The sequence below is a fragment of the Narcine bancroftii genome, chromosome 1 (genome assembly GCF_036971445.1).
Source record: "Narcine bancroftii isolate sNarBan1 chromosome 1, sNarBan1.hap1, whole genome shotgun sequence".
Lineage (NCBI taxonomy): Eukaryota > Metazoa > Chordata > Chondrichthyes > Torpediniformes > Narcinidae > Narcine > Narcine bancroftii.
In genome coordinates this window covers 63,552,961-63,565,887 of record NC_091469.1, presented here as the reverse complement: position 1 = coordinate 63,565,887, position 12,927 = coordinate 63,552,961, and the positions used below count along the sequence as shown (strand labels likewise).

The 12,927-nt window shown below is 41.1% G+C and overlaps 1 protein-coding gene across 2 annotated transcripts in view; it reads right to left on the bottom strand.

Moving 5' to 3' along the window:
- Positions 1 to 12,927, bottom strand: part of auh (AU RNA binding protein/enoyl-CoA hydratase) — a 155,281-nt gene that overhangs the window by 33,061 nt on the left and 109,293 nt on the right. The gene's annotated exons all lie outside the window — the stretch shown is intronic.

Sequence of the window (12,927 nt, the reverse complement as noted above, 5' to 3'; positions counted from 1 at the left end):
CTCTGTTAAGCTTTATTCTTGTGCTATGTAATAAACTGATTGTGAAACCGAATACCTTCTCCTATCACTTCATTCAACGAGCACACTGGACTCAGCCGACACATAGACCAAGTTGAGGGTAGGGTAAAGCTAGAGTCCAACATTTGCTATTATCAAAAATTAAAGGTTAGGACATCTTGAAGAAAATAATGGTTAAAATGGAATATGCCAACCAAAATATCACTATTAAAACTAAATTCATAGAATTTGAATCCGTGATTGCCAAAGTTTCAGCAATGATTATTCAGGTGTGACCAGTATTTTCACTTCTCAGTCAAGTGCAAATTACTGATAGAGTGAATAGGACATAGGGAAGGTTATTGTCTTTACTTCATTAAACGTTGATTGATTGAAGTAGAGGAACAAAATTGGCTAGTCATACTTAACTACAAACTTGCTTCACATAACATGATATCAAGACCTTTATTATTCAAAAGAAAACTTCTGGTAAGACAACATCAGTGCAAGCAAACATTCCAAACTTGGACAGCATTATAATTGTTCACTAAATTGCCGACCTGAAGTCAGTTGACAGACTCAGTAAGTTAAGTACACAAAATGTTATGATTTGAGAAACAGCACCAAGGTAAATAATAAACATAAGCCAGCTTTAACATGGTTGTCAAGGACATAAATAGAACATGCTTTGAAGTGTTATTTTTAAGCAATATAAATGAAAGGAAGCAAATGCTCAGACAGTCACATTGATGAATGTATTGCCAGGTGGTTCTTGAAGCTGTCCTAATTAAAATCTCACCACATGTATTTAAAGGCCAAAATGCTGTGAACAAGGTCTGAAATGGGAAAAGCAGTGGGTTCTTCCAAATATAGATAATGACAGCACATGAGCAGCCTACCTAGTGACTTACAAAAGGGAATCTTATAGAAGATTGCACAACATTTTAAAATATGATATCAACATGTCCCCATAGATTGGCTGCCTTGTTTAGTGAAAACACACTATCTAAATGGATCTATTATGCTCAGATACTAATTAGATCCCATATTTTCCCTTTAGGGATATAGAAAAGACAACAAGGCTTTTCAAATATTCTAACAATGCTTTGTTCCCCAGAGTTGAATCAATCATTGTTTCAGACAAGAATTCTGTGATTTTCATTTTTTGATAAGGAGATAAGTAATAGATGGTAACTGAGAGATGGTTAATGAAAGAATAGCAGGCAATTTAAGCATTACATTCCCATTAATTTTGTTTTTGATAGTCACTTTCAAGGTTTCTTTTCTGATAAAACAACTGCAACCCCTTCATCTTGCTGAATACACAGTAGAAACTATGCCCAAGGCAATGGTTGCAAGGCTGGAGACACATGGAGATATGATGCTTTTTATAAGTCCAGATGAAATGGACGTGTTGTTCTTTGAGATTGGAGGGCCTCATAACACTGAAGGAAATAAAGAAGGATGATTTATTGAATGTGGTGACTGGTGGAATGGAAGGTGAGGATAAAGGAAATGCTCTATTTGCTCTGTACAGGAGCAAGGAAAAGCATTACCTATCCTTACAACTCTTTCCTTCGACTATCAGGGAGCTGATATGCTTCAACACCAGCCTTTCAAAACACTTCATCACTGTTGATGTAAGTGTTACTCATCAATAGTCATTAAGGCTACACTCTTCTTGGGCACTAGTACGATCAACACCTGTTTGAAACAGGTGAGCGCCAGACCCTGCTGGAGTGAGATTTTTAAGGTATCTGTGAGTGCATTGGTATTTGGTCAACACAGATGTTTAATACTCGGTCAGGTACTCCGTCCGGGCCGGATGTTTTTCTCATATTGACTCTCCTAAAGGAAGCACACACAACATCCTCAGATACAGACAAGATGGGATCAAAAGAGGTTGTGGGGACACAGAGGCGTGATTCTTCGTTGTTACTGTCATCAAATTGGGCGTAGAAGGCATCGAGTTCCTCTGGGAGTGAAGCTTTGTCACCTGCTTCTTCACCAGATTTGGTTCTGTAGCATTTAGGCCCTGCCACAGCTGTTGGGTGTCCCTTGTTGTTTCCACTTTCATTTGGAATATCCATTTCACCTGGGAGTTAGCTTTTTGCAGGTCTTTCCCGCTCCTTCTATATTGAAGCAGATTCCGGATTTAATTGTTGCTGTTTTGATAAACCTTTCTTCCTTGCTCAATCCTGCTTTCTCTGCTACCAATCTTATGTTCTCTTTCTTAGTTCTGATGAAGGAGCTTCAACGTGAAATGTTAATGAATTCTCTTTCCACCAATTTCATTGAACAATGAAACATAACAGATGAGTCTATCTTTTCTTTGGCTTGGCTTCGCGGACGAAGATTTATGGAGGGGGTAAAAAGTCCACGTCAGCTGCAGGCTCGTTTGTGGCTGACAAGTCCGATGCGGGACAGGCAGACACGATTGCAGCGGTTGCAGGGGAAAATTGGTTGGTTGGGGTTGGGTGTTGGGTTTTTCCTCCTTTGCCTTTTGTCAGTGAGGTGGGCTCTGCGGTCTTCTTCAAAGGAGGTTGCTGCCCGCCAAACTGTGAGGCGCCAAGATGCACGGTTTGAGGCGTTATCAGCCCACTGGCGGTGGTCAATGTGGCAGGCACCAAGAGATTTCTTTAGGCAGTCCTTGTACCTTTTCTTTGGTGCACCTCTGTCACGGTGGCCAGTGGAGAGCTCGCCATATAACACGATCTTGGGAAGGCGATGGTCCTCCATTCTGGAGACGTGACCCATCCAGCGCAGCTGGATCTTCAGCAGCGTGGACTCGATGCTGTCGACCTCTGCCATCTCGAGTACTTCGACGTTAGGGATGTATAGATGAGTCTATACAGTTTCTTTAAATAGAGTAAAGTACCAAGAAATAAGCCACAGTGTCATATTTCATTGCTGCCTGATCTGCTGAGATCTCTCCCAGCATTTTCTGTTTTTATTTGTGACAATTATTATTGCAACTGCAGAAACATATCTTAGTTACAGCAGAAGGAATATCTCCCACATGGTCAGAATGCTGGTTCTAATCCTTTATGATTTAAAACAAAAGGCAGTCAAGGCAAGCTTAAAGAAAACTTCCAGGGAATAACAAAGGCACTAGAAATTCAAATTTTAGGGTGGCACAGTTAGCACAATGCTATTAAACTGCCAGCGACCCAAGGTTCGAATCAGGCACTGTCTCCCTGTGCTCCTGTTTCCTCCCACTGTTCAAAACGTACAGGAGTTGTAGGATAATTGGTGTTTTTGGGTGGCAAATGTTTACATTTAAAAAAAAATTGTCATCTGTAATTTTTCTGCCTTTACATAGCTTTGCATCAGTTATCACAGCAGTTGCATCACAAGGCAATAGAGCAGAGAGGACTCCTGATAACTGCACAAAGAGCAGGGTTATGGCACAGATGTAATCACGCTTGTCATAGGATTGTCAGCTGCCTGCATGATCAACCATGACTACCATTACATTAATCTCACATACATCATCTGGAAAACAACTGCACATGTTCATAAATTTCATTGTACATTTCAGATGAGTCCAAACAAAGAATTTATTTAAATAGAATAAAAGCATCAAGAACTCAGATACAGTATCACAAGTTTTATGATCCCATATAAAAGTTGGTTAATGCAGTCTCAAATGCCATTCCCACAAAAGGAACAGTTCATCAGAAAATCACTGAAAATTGTTGCAAAGTTTCACAACTTTGCACAATGCCAGTTGTTTAATTAAGACAGCAACAATACCCAAATATACCTGAGACACTAATAAACTTTTTGTTGTGAGTCATCAAAAGAGCTCAGGCAGTGTATGCTTCGACAGCAGGATGTTATTCTGTTGGTAAAAATGGAATCAAATCTTTGGAAAGAGACATTGGCTCGGAAGATATTGAATCCTTATGTGTCAAATTAAGAAGTTGCAAGGGTAAAAAGACTCTGACGGGAGTTGAAAACAGGCCAGGATGTAAAACACAAAGTCTGCAGTCACTGTGATTGAAGTAAAAACACAATGCTGGAGAAACTTGGCAGATCAGACAGCGTACTTTATAAAGATACATAACCAACTTTCGGGCTAGAGCCCTTCATCGATGTATGAACAAAAGTGGGTAGGTGTCTTGAGCAAAATGGTGGGGGTGGGGGGAGGAACATAGTCCCACGGGCAGGAAGTAATAGGGAGATAAAGTAGAGCATACCAGCAAACAAGGGGAGGGGGGATGGCTCTGTGAAAGGAGAGGAAAGAGAACTTGAGGAAAGAAGGTGGAGGGATGGGGAAGAAAGGGAGAACAGGGAGTAGGCTAGCAGAAACTGGAGAAGTCAATGTTAATGCCATCAGGTTGGAGAGAACCCAGATGAAAAATTAAGTATTTTTCCTCCAATTAACAGTGCTCTAGATTTGATAGTACATGAGTCCATGGACAGACACGTCAGTGTGGGAGTAGAGTGCCGAATTAAAATGGTTGGCCACTGGGAGACCCCAGTCACTGTGGACACGGTGGTATGTCTGATGTAGAGGAGGCCACAACAGGAGTACCAGATGCAGTAGATGACTCCCACGGATAGACCTGAAGTGTGGCTTCTCTTGGAAAGACTGTTTGGGGCCCCAAATAGTGGTGAGGGAGGTGTGGATGCAAATGTGGCACTTCCTGGGGCTGCAGTGGGGGCAATTAATGGGAAGGGATGAGTGGACGAGGGAGTCATGAGGGAGTGGTTCCTATGGAAGGTGGAGAGTGGAAAATGTTGTGGGATCATGCCGTAAGTGATAGAAATTACAGATGCAGAGACTGATGGGTGGTAGGTGATAACAAGGGGAATCCTGTTTTTGATACATCTGGGGTAGAGAGGACCAGATCAGGTGAGTGAAAAATGGAGGAGATGTGGGTAGGGGCTGAGTTGATGGTGGTGGAGGATATTTGGACTGGAAGACTGCATCTTAGGAACAGGTATGATGGAAATGGAGAAATTGAGAAAAAGGACTGAATGAGGTGTAGTTGAGGTAGTTATGGGAGTTAGTAGGCTTGTTGTACAAAATGTCTGTAGAAAGCTTGTCTCCCAAGATGAAGACAGAGAGATCAACAAAGGGGAGAGTGTTGCCAGAGTTGGACAAGGTGAATTTGAGGTCAGGGTGAAGTGAGAAGCAAACTGAATAAAGTCGAGAGCTCATCATGGGTTCATGAGGCAGTACTGATGTAGTCATCATGTAGCAGAGGAAGAATTGAGGGGCCTTGCATGGATTGCTCTGCAAAAGCCTACAAACAGGCACGCATAGCTGGGACCCCTTTGATATGGAGAACGTGGGATCATTGAAACAAGGTTATTAAGGGTAAGAACAAGTTCTGCCAGGTGGGGGAGGGTGGTGGTGGTGGAGGGGGATTCTTGTCAAGAAAGTATTGAAGGGCTTTCATGTGGCCTGCAAATTACAGTGGGAGATTGAAAAGGCATGCAGAGGTATGTGGGAGGATTTGGCCAAAGTTGATTGGAAGCAGACACTAATAGGGATGATGGTAGAGAAGCAGTGTCTTGAGCTTCTGAGATTAATTCAGAAAGCACAGGACAAATTTATCTGAAGGATGAAGAAGTGTTCTGAAGAGAGGATGAGGCAACCGTGGCTGTCAAGGGAGGTCAAAGACAGCATAAAAGCAAAAGAACATACAATATAGCAAAATTTGGTGGGAAGCAAGTGGATTGGAAAGCTTTTAAAAGAAAACTGAATGAGAGAAAAAGATTAAATATGAAGGTAAGCTAGCCAGCAATATAAAAGAGGGTGTGAAAATTTTAAGTGAGGGTAGACACTAGACCACTGAAAAATTACACTTGGGAGATAGTACTGGGGGACAAAGAAATGGCGAACAAACTTTCAGTATTTTGTGCCTGTCAAGCAATGTGCCAGAAGTTCAACAGTGTCAAGGGGCACAAGTTTGTGTGGTTAGTAGTAGCAAGGATTAGCTGGAGAAGTTGAAAGGTCTGAAGGTGGATTAATCATCTTGACCAGATGAACTACACCCAAGTTTTGAAAGAAGTAGCTGAAAATATTGTGGAAGCATTGAAAGTGATCTTTCAGGAATTGCCAGATTTTGGAATGGATTCCAAAGAATTGAAAAAAAATAGAAAATATCACCATTCTGAGAGCGAAACAAAAGACAGGAAATTGTAGTCTGGTTAGTCTGATTTCAGTGGTTATTAAGATGTTAGAATCGGGGACGTCACGTGATGACTTAGGGCCAGGATGAGGAATCTGGCTCCTTTGGGGAAAAGTTTAAAAAAAGAGAGAACAGTTTGAAATTCGTCAGGCATAACATTAAATAAGCAAAGAACAGAATATAATGCCATTGAAGGATAGAGAAGCAGAAGAGCCTAGAGAAAAGATAGAGCAAGAAAGAGAAATGGAGGGAAAAAGAAGGCCTACCTCTGAAGATCAGCCAGGACTTCCATTAAATCCTCCACCTAGGGCAAAGCGGACCTCCTGGCTCGCCTTCCAGTGGGCCACAGCATCCCTGCATCAACAGGGACTCCTGGACAAGTCGGAGAGGGGAGCATCTCAATCACACATGCTCAGTCATCAGCAACTGGACACCCTCTCTGAATGGCTTTTGAAGCCTTCCAGACGAGCTCCTGGGCAGCCCCAGAGGTTGACTGGAGAAGCAATGATATTGAAAATGGGAGAAAGGGAGGAGGGAGAAGAACAATATAGAGAGAGGAAGAGGCTGAAACAGAAGAAGAAGAAGCAGCAGAAGAAGAACTAGACTCAGAAGAAATATTTGAAGTAGCAGGGGTAAGGAAAAAAATCTATCCCTAAAGTCTAAGAAACATTAGTTATGATTATGGAAGAATTAAAATTGCTTTTACGCAATGTTAAAAGATCAGAGGTTAAAGTAAATGAAGTAAGGGAAATGTTTAAAGAAATGCAGAAAAAACCAAGAAATAGAAGAGAAAATTAAAAGTATTAATTTAGAAAATCTATTTTTTCAAGATAAAATGCACAAGATGGATGAGAGTTTAGAACAAGTGTTGGAAAGGAATAAGCAATTGTTTGAGAAAGTAGATTCACTGGAGAACTTTAGTTGAAGGAATAATATTAAGATTAATGGTTTAAAAGAAAGAGAGGAAGGAAGCTATATTATTCAATTCCTACAACTCTGGATTCCACAGACCTTTGGACAAGAATACTTTAAAGGGGATAATGAGATTGAACGAGCTCAGAGTTCTTAGATCTAAACCTCAACTGGATCAAAAGCCAAAACCTATTTTGGTTAAATTTCTTCAGTATAAAATATATTGGAGTTGGCAGCAAAACAAGCAAAAGAAAGAAAAGCACCTCTGGAAGTGAGAGGAAATAAAATTTTCTTTTCTCCAGGCATAAGTTTCGAACTGCTGAAAAGAAGGAAAAAATTTAACCCTGTCAAAAATATATTGTGGAAGAAGGGATATACTTTTATTTTGCATTACCCTGCAACTCTGAAAGTTTTTATGGAAGGAGGACCAAGTAGATTCTTTATGGATCCAGATCATGCTCAGGAATATGCAGAAAAATTACCTGATCTATGTCAGGAGTTGGCTCAATGAATGGACACGTGAAGTAGACATGATACTTATATGGTGCAAAATTTGAAAGTAATTGCATATATTGTGAAGACTAATCATTACTCGAAGGAGCTGGAGGTACACTGACTGGTTCCTGCAGCTCTGTGGATGTGTTCTGCAGTGTATTTGCAGCCCATAAAATGGAGGGTGATAGCGTTGTCTGCGATCTTTATGACAGTGCTTGGTGGGGCGGGGTGGGGAGGGGGGAAACGACGACTTTTCCTTTTCTTTCTTCCTTTCTTTTTTATTTTTATTAATATACAGTCAAGAATATTTGTGTTTACTGGATTTAATATATGTGTGGTATTTCAAGGATTGGTAATGTGCCGGGGATTGACAGAGGAGAATTATGACATGCAGGAATTTGTAAGGATTTTAGTCCTTTTCTTATGAGTAAAGGGTTAAAATTTATGTTTTAATGTGAACGGGCTTCAAAACACTATATAAAAAAAAGAGGGTATAGACATATATTAAAAAATTGAAGGTAGATATTGCCTTTTTACTGGAAGCATTTAATTGAAAAGCAACATCAAAAGTTAAAAAGGGATTGGGTTGGAATAGTAGTGGTGTTGTATTTTAATATAAAAGCTAGAGGAGTAACAATTTTGATAAATAGTAAGCTCCCAATTAAAATAACTAATACAGTTTTTGATCCATTTGGTTGATTTGTTTTAATATAACCATATAACCACTTATAGCACAGAAACAGGCCACTTCCGCCCTTCGAGTCTGTGCCACACCTTTTTTTCCCTAATCCACTGACCTCCACCCAGTCCATAGCCCTCCATACCTCTCCCATCCAAATTCTTCTTAAATATTAAAATTGAGCCCACATTCACCACTTCAGCTGGCAGCTCATTCTACACTCCCACCACTCTCTGTGTGAAGAAGTTCCCCCTCATGTTTCCCTTAAACATTTCCCCTTTCACTCTTAACCCATGTCCCCTGGTTTGTATCTCACTCACCCTCAGTGGAAAAAGCTGACCCACATTTACTCTGCCTATTCCCCTCATAATTTTAAATACCTTGATCAAATCTCCCCTCATTCTTCTACATTCCAGGGAATAAAGTCCTAACCTGTTTAACCTTTCCCTGTAACTCAGGTCCTGAAGTCCGGCCAACATCCTAGTGAATCTTCTCTGCACTCTTTCTATCTTATTGATATCTTTTCTGTAGTTCGGAGACCAGAACTGCACACAATTCTCCAAATTAAATATGGAGGAAGCAAATTAAAATATTTTAATTGGGAGATTTCAATTTTTGTTTAGACCCTTTCTTAGATAGATCCACAAAAGGTGTGTCAAAATCTAAAGTGGCAAAAATAACTTCATCTCTCATGAATAATATGAATTTGATTGATATTTGGAGAAGGATACATCCTAGAGAAAGGGATTAGTCATTTTATTCTAATAGACACAATTCATATTCTAGAATATCAGCTAGATTGCAGGGTAGAGTACAACGTTCAAAATAAAGTAAGGCTTATATCAGATCATTCGCCTTTATTTCTAAAATTAGACTTGCAAGATGCATTAGATACAAGTTTCAGGTGGAGATTTAACAATATGCTGTTAAAAAAAAAGAATTTTGTCAATTTATTAAGAAACAGATAAAGCAATTTTTGGATTTTAATGATGACTCTATGGACAATAAATTTGTACTCTCAGATGCAGATATCTTTGTTCCCTAGTTAGTAGATGATACAAAGATCAGGAAGTGTTGAGGAAGCACTGTCTGCTAATGGACTGAGACAAGTTTGGCGATTAGGCAAGTAAATGGCAGATGGAGTACACAGTAAAGTATATGATCATGTATGTTGGTGGAAGGAATAAAACTTTAGACTATTTTCTAAGTGGGCAACTTCAGAAATCAGAGGTACAGAAGGACTTGAGAGTACTCATGCAAGACTCTCTAAAGGTTAACTTGCACGGAGAGTCAATGGTAAGGCAGGCAAATGGAATGCTAGCATTCATTTTGAGAAGAATAGAATATAAAAGCAGGAATGTGATGTTGAAACTCTATAAGGCATTGGTCAGACAACACTTGGAATATTGTGAGCAATTTTGGGTTCCATATCTAAGGAAAAATATGTTGGCATTGGAGAGGATCCATAGGAGGTTTACAAGGGTTTCTGCATGAGGACCGCTAGAAAGGCTCTGGGATTGTACTCCCTATAGTTGATAAGAATGGGGGTGGGGGGGGGAAGAAATGTAATTGAAACCTATCAAATACTGAAAGACTTGGAGTGAGTGAATGTTTCCTCTGGTGTGAGAGTCTGGGACACAACCTCAGAATACAAAAATGTCCCTTTAGAACAGAGAGGAGGTGGAATTTCTTTACCAAGAGGGTGGTGAATTTGTGGAATTCATTGCTGCAGATGGCTGTGGAGGCCAAGTAATTGGGCATATTTCAGATGAAGGTAGATACATTCTCAATCAGAAAGGGAATCAAGGGGAGAAAGCAAGAGAACGGGCTAAAAAGGATAGTAAATATGACAGAATGGTGGAGTGGAATTGATGGGCAAAATGGCCTAATTCTGCTCCAATGTCTTATGGTCTTATCTTTTATAAGAGAGTGCTCATCTGAATGAGTTAATTTCTATGCAGGAAATAGAGCTGATACAGAGGGTCTCAGAGTCTGAAACCATAAAGAAATCAATAGTTCCCCCCCACCCCTCCTGCCTTTAAATTCCACCTCATTGCGCAGCTTTTCACTTGCAAGCATGTCCTATTCTTATAGTTTCAATTCTACTCAGTTGGTAACATTCTTGCCTGTGACAAGGAAGAGAAATAGGCACAAAAAGTCTAAGCTAACATTTCAAGAGAACAGATCAGATAATGTCTCACCCAAATGATCATTTAAATTTAAATGTAGACATATAGCACGGTAACAGGCGACTTTGGCCAATTTACACCCCATTAACCTACGCCCCTGGTATGTTTTGAATGGTGGGAGAACATCTAAGCACTGAAGAAATCCATCCTGACACAGGGAGAATGTACAAACTCCATACAGACAGAGTGGGATTCGAACCCAAGTCTGGTCCCAATCGCTGGTGCTATAAAGGTGTTTTTTTTTAATATTTTATTTAAAATGTTCTCCATACATGCAGTAATCTGCATTAATACATAATACAGACTGCAAAAGTAACAAATCAAAAGTTACATACATGATGGGATTCACCTCCCTCCCAATCCCCCTCCCTTCCAAACCCCTCTCGCTCAAAATAGTCAATATAAAAGATATAATATAGCTATATAAATATAGAAAAAAAAGAAAGAAAATTTTTTTCAGGATTTGTGGCGACACACATGATTTTAGCGGTGAACCAGCCCTGCTTGTCACATGTGGTCAGTGGCAAAGGTGGCATTGCGGGGCCTTTTCTTCTAAGTTCTGGAACGCAAGGGCCAGGTTGAGGCTTAAGGACTGCAGCGCGAACTTCAAAGTAAATCAGTTGTGCTAAACGAGGTCACAGTCTACTGTCCCAGACCTTTTGCTGCGCACGTGCACAACATGCTACACTGGTGACCCTGACGAGTCTCCATGCTCTGAAGACTCGGCATAATGAACCCTGCAGTTGTAGCTGCCACTGCGTTAAAGCTGCCAACCTTCTGGACCAACAGGCCCTGTATTTGATTCGGCCAAGCAGAGGCCCAGTTCCAGATCAAAAAGGTAACCTCCGATTCGACGAGAAACTTCTACTTTGTCAGCTCGCTCAAGCAGGAAGTCGCTTCATGGATCAATGACCTCATCCAGGCGCCGCCAGAGGAAGGTAAATACATGGCTCTTAAAAACCTTCTCATTAGCACTTACGGCCTTTCAAGGTGCAAGCCAGGCTCCTTCACTTGGATGGCCTAGGGGGACAAGACTCTACCTGCCCTCATGGATGAAATGCTCATCCTGGCAGAAGGCCACAAAGCCCCGCCTCATGGTCGAGTAGGCATTCCTCGAGCAAATGACAGAAGACATTAGATCCTATTGGCCGATGCGGATTTTAGCGACCCGCGGAGTCTCAGCACAAGCAGATGTTCTCTTCTGCTCCAAGTGCAAGCCCATAGATACAGTCAATCATGTTACATGGCTGCTGCGCAGGGCAACGCCCAAGGCCAGTTCAACACGTGAGCAGAACCCCTCCCTCTGCCCAAGAACTGAAAGGTCAGGACCAAAATGTTGCTTCTATCATTAGCGGTGGGGTACAGGAGCACACAGGTGCCGCCAGCTGTGCTCATTTCTGGGAAAAGAAGGGGCCAGCTACCATTAATGGCCACGGCGGCTGGTCGATCGAACAGCCTAGTTCAGTAAGCTACTGTGAAACCGACAGAGTTCCTCCAGCATTTCTGTATGTTTTCACTGTTTCTGAAGCAGAGGTGACTTTTCAGTGGGTGAATGAATACGAGGGAAGTGAATGGCCCAGATAGAGTCCTGACGCATGACCTAACAGCCTGCACAGATGATCAACTGGTCTATGCATTTACAGACATTAAATTTAGAATTATTTATTAAAATTTAGACATACAGTATGGTAACAGGCCATTTCAGCCCATGAGCCTGTGCCACCCAATTAATTTACACACCTTATACTTTTTGAATGGTGGGAGGAAACCAGAGCCCTCAGGGAAAACCCACACGGACACGAGAAGAATATACAAACTCCTTACAGACAGCGTGGGATACTAACCTTGGTTCCAATTGCTGGCGCTGTAAAGGCGTTATGCTAAACGCTAAGCCAACTGTGTCATCCAACAAATGGAGTTGAGTCACTGCAAGCAGGGTTTGAACCTATGCAGGGAAACCCCATGGATTTCAAGTCCAAATATTTTGAGACATCTTTAAGCTCTGCCTACAACAAATAGGCCAAGGTCCCCACTTGCTACAAGAAGGCCACCATACCAGTACCCAAGGAAAGCATAATAATGTTGCTGAATGGACAGTCATTATGGGGGATTTTAACTTGCACATAGATTGAGCAAATCAAGTTGGTTGAGTCAGTTTTGAGGAGGACTTCATACAATGCATCTGTGATAGTTTTCTTGAATAGCATGTTGCTCAACCTGCAAGGGAACATGCTATCTTTGATCTGGTCCTGTACAATGATACAGGTGAAAATAATGATCTTGTAGTTAGGGATTTTCTCAGAGGAAATATCATACGAGTGAACTTCTCATACAAATGGAGGCTGCAATAGTTAATCTAAAACCAGGATATTATGCCTAAACAAGGAACAATGGGATGAGGGAGAAGTTGGTTAGTATAGACTGGGAACACATGTATGGCAACACACAAAATGCCAGAGGAAATTAGCGGGTCAGGCAGTATTCATGGAAGTCAACATTTTGGAACAAA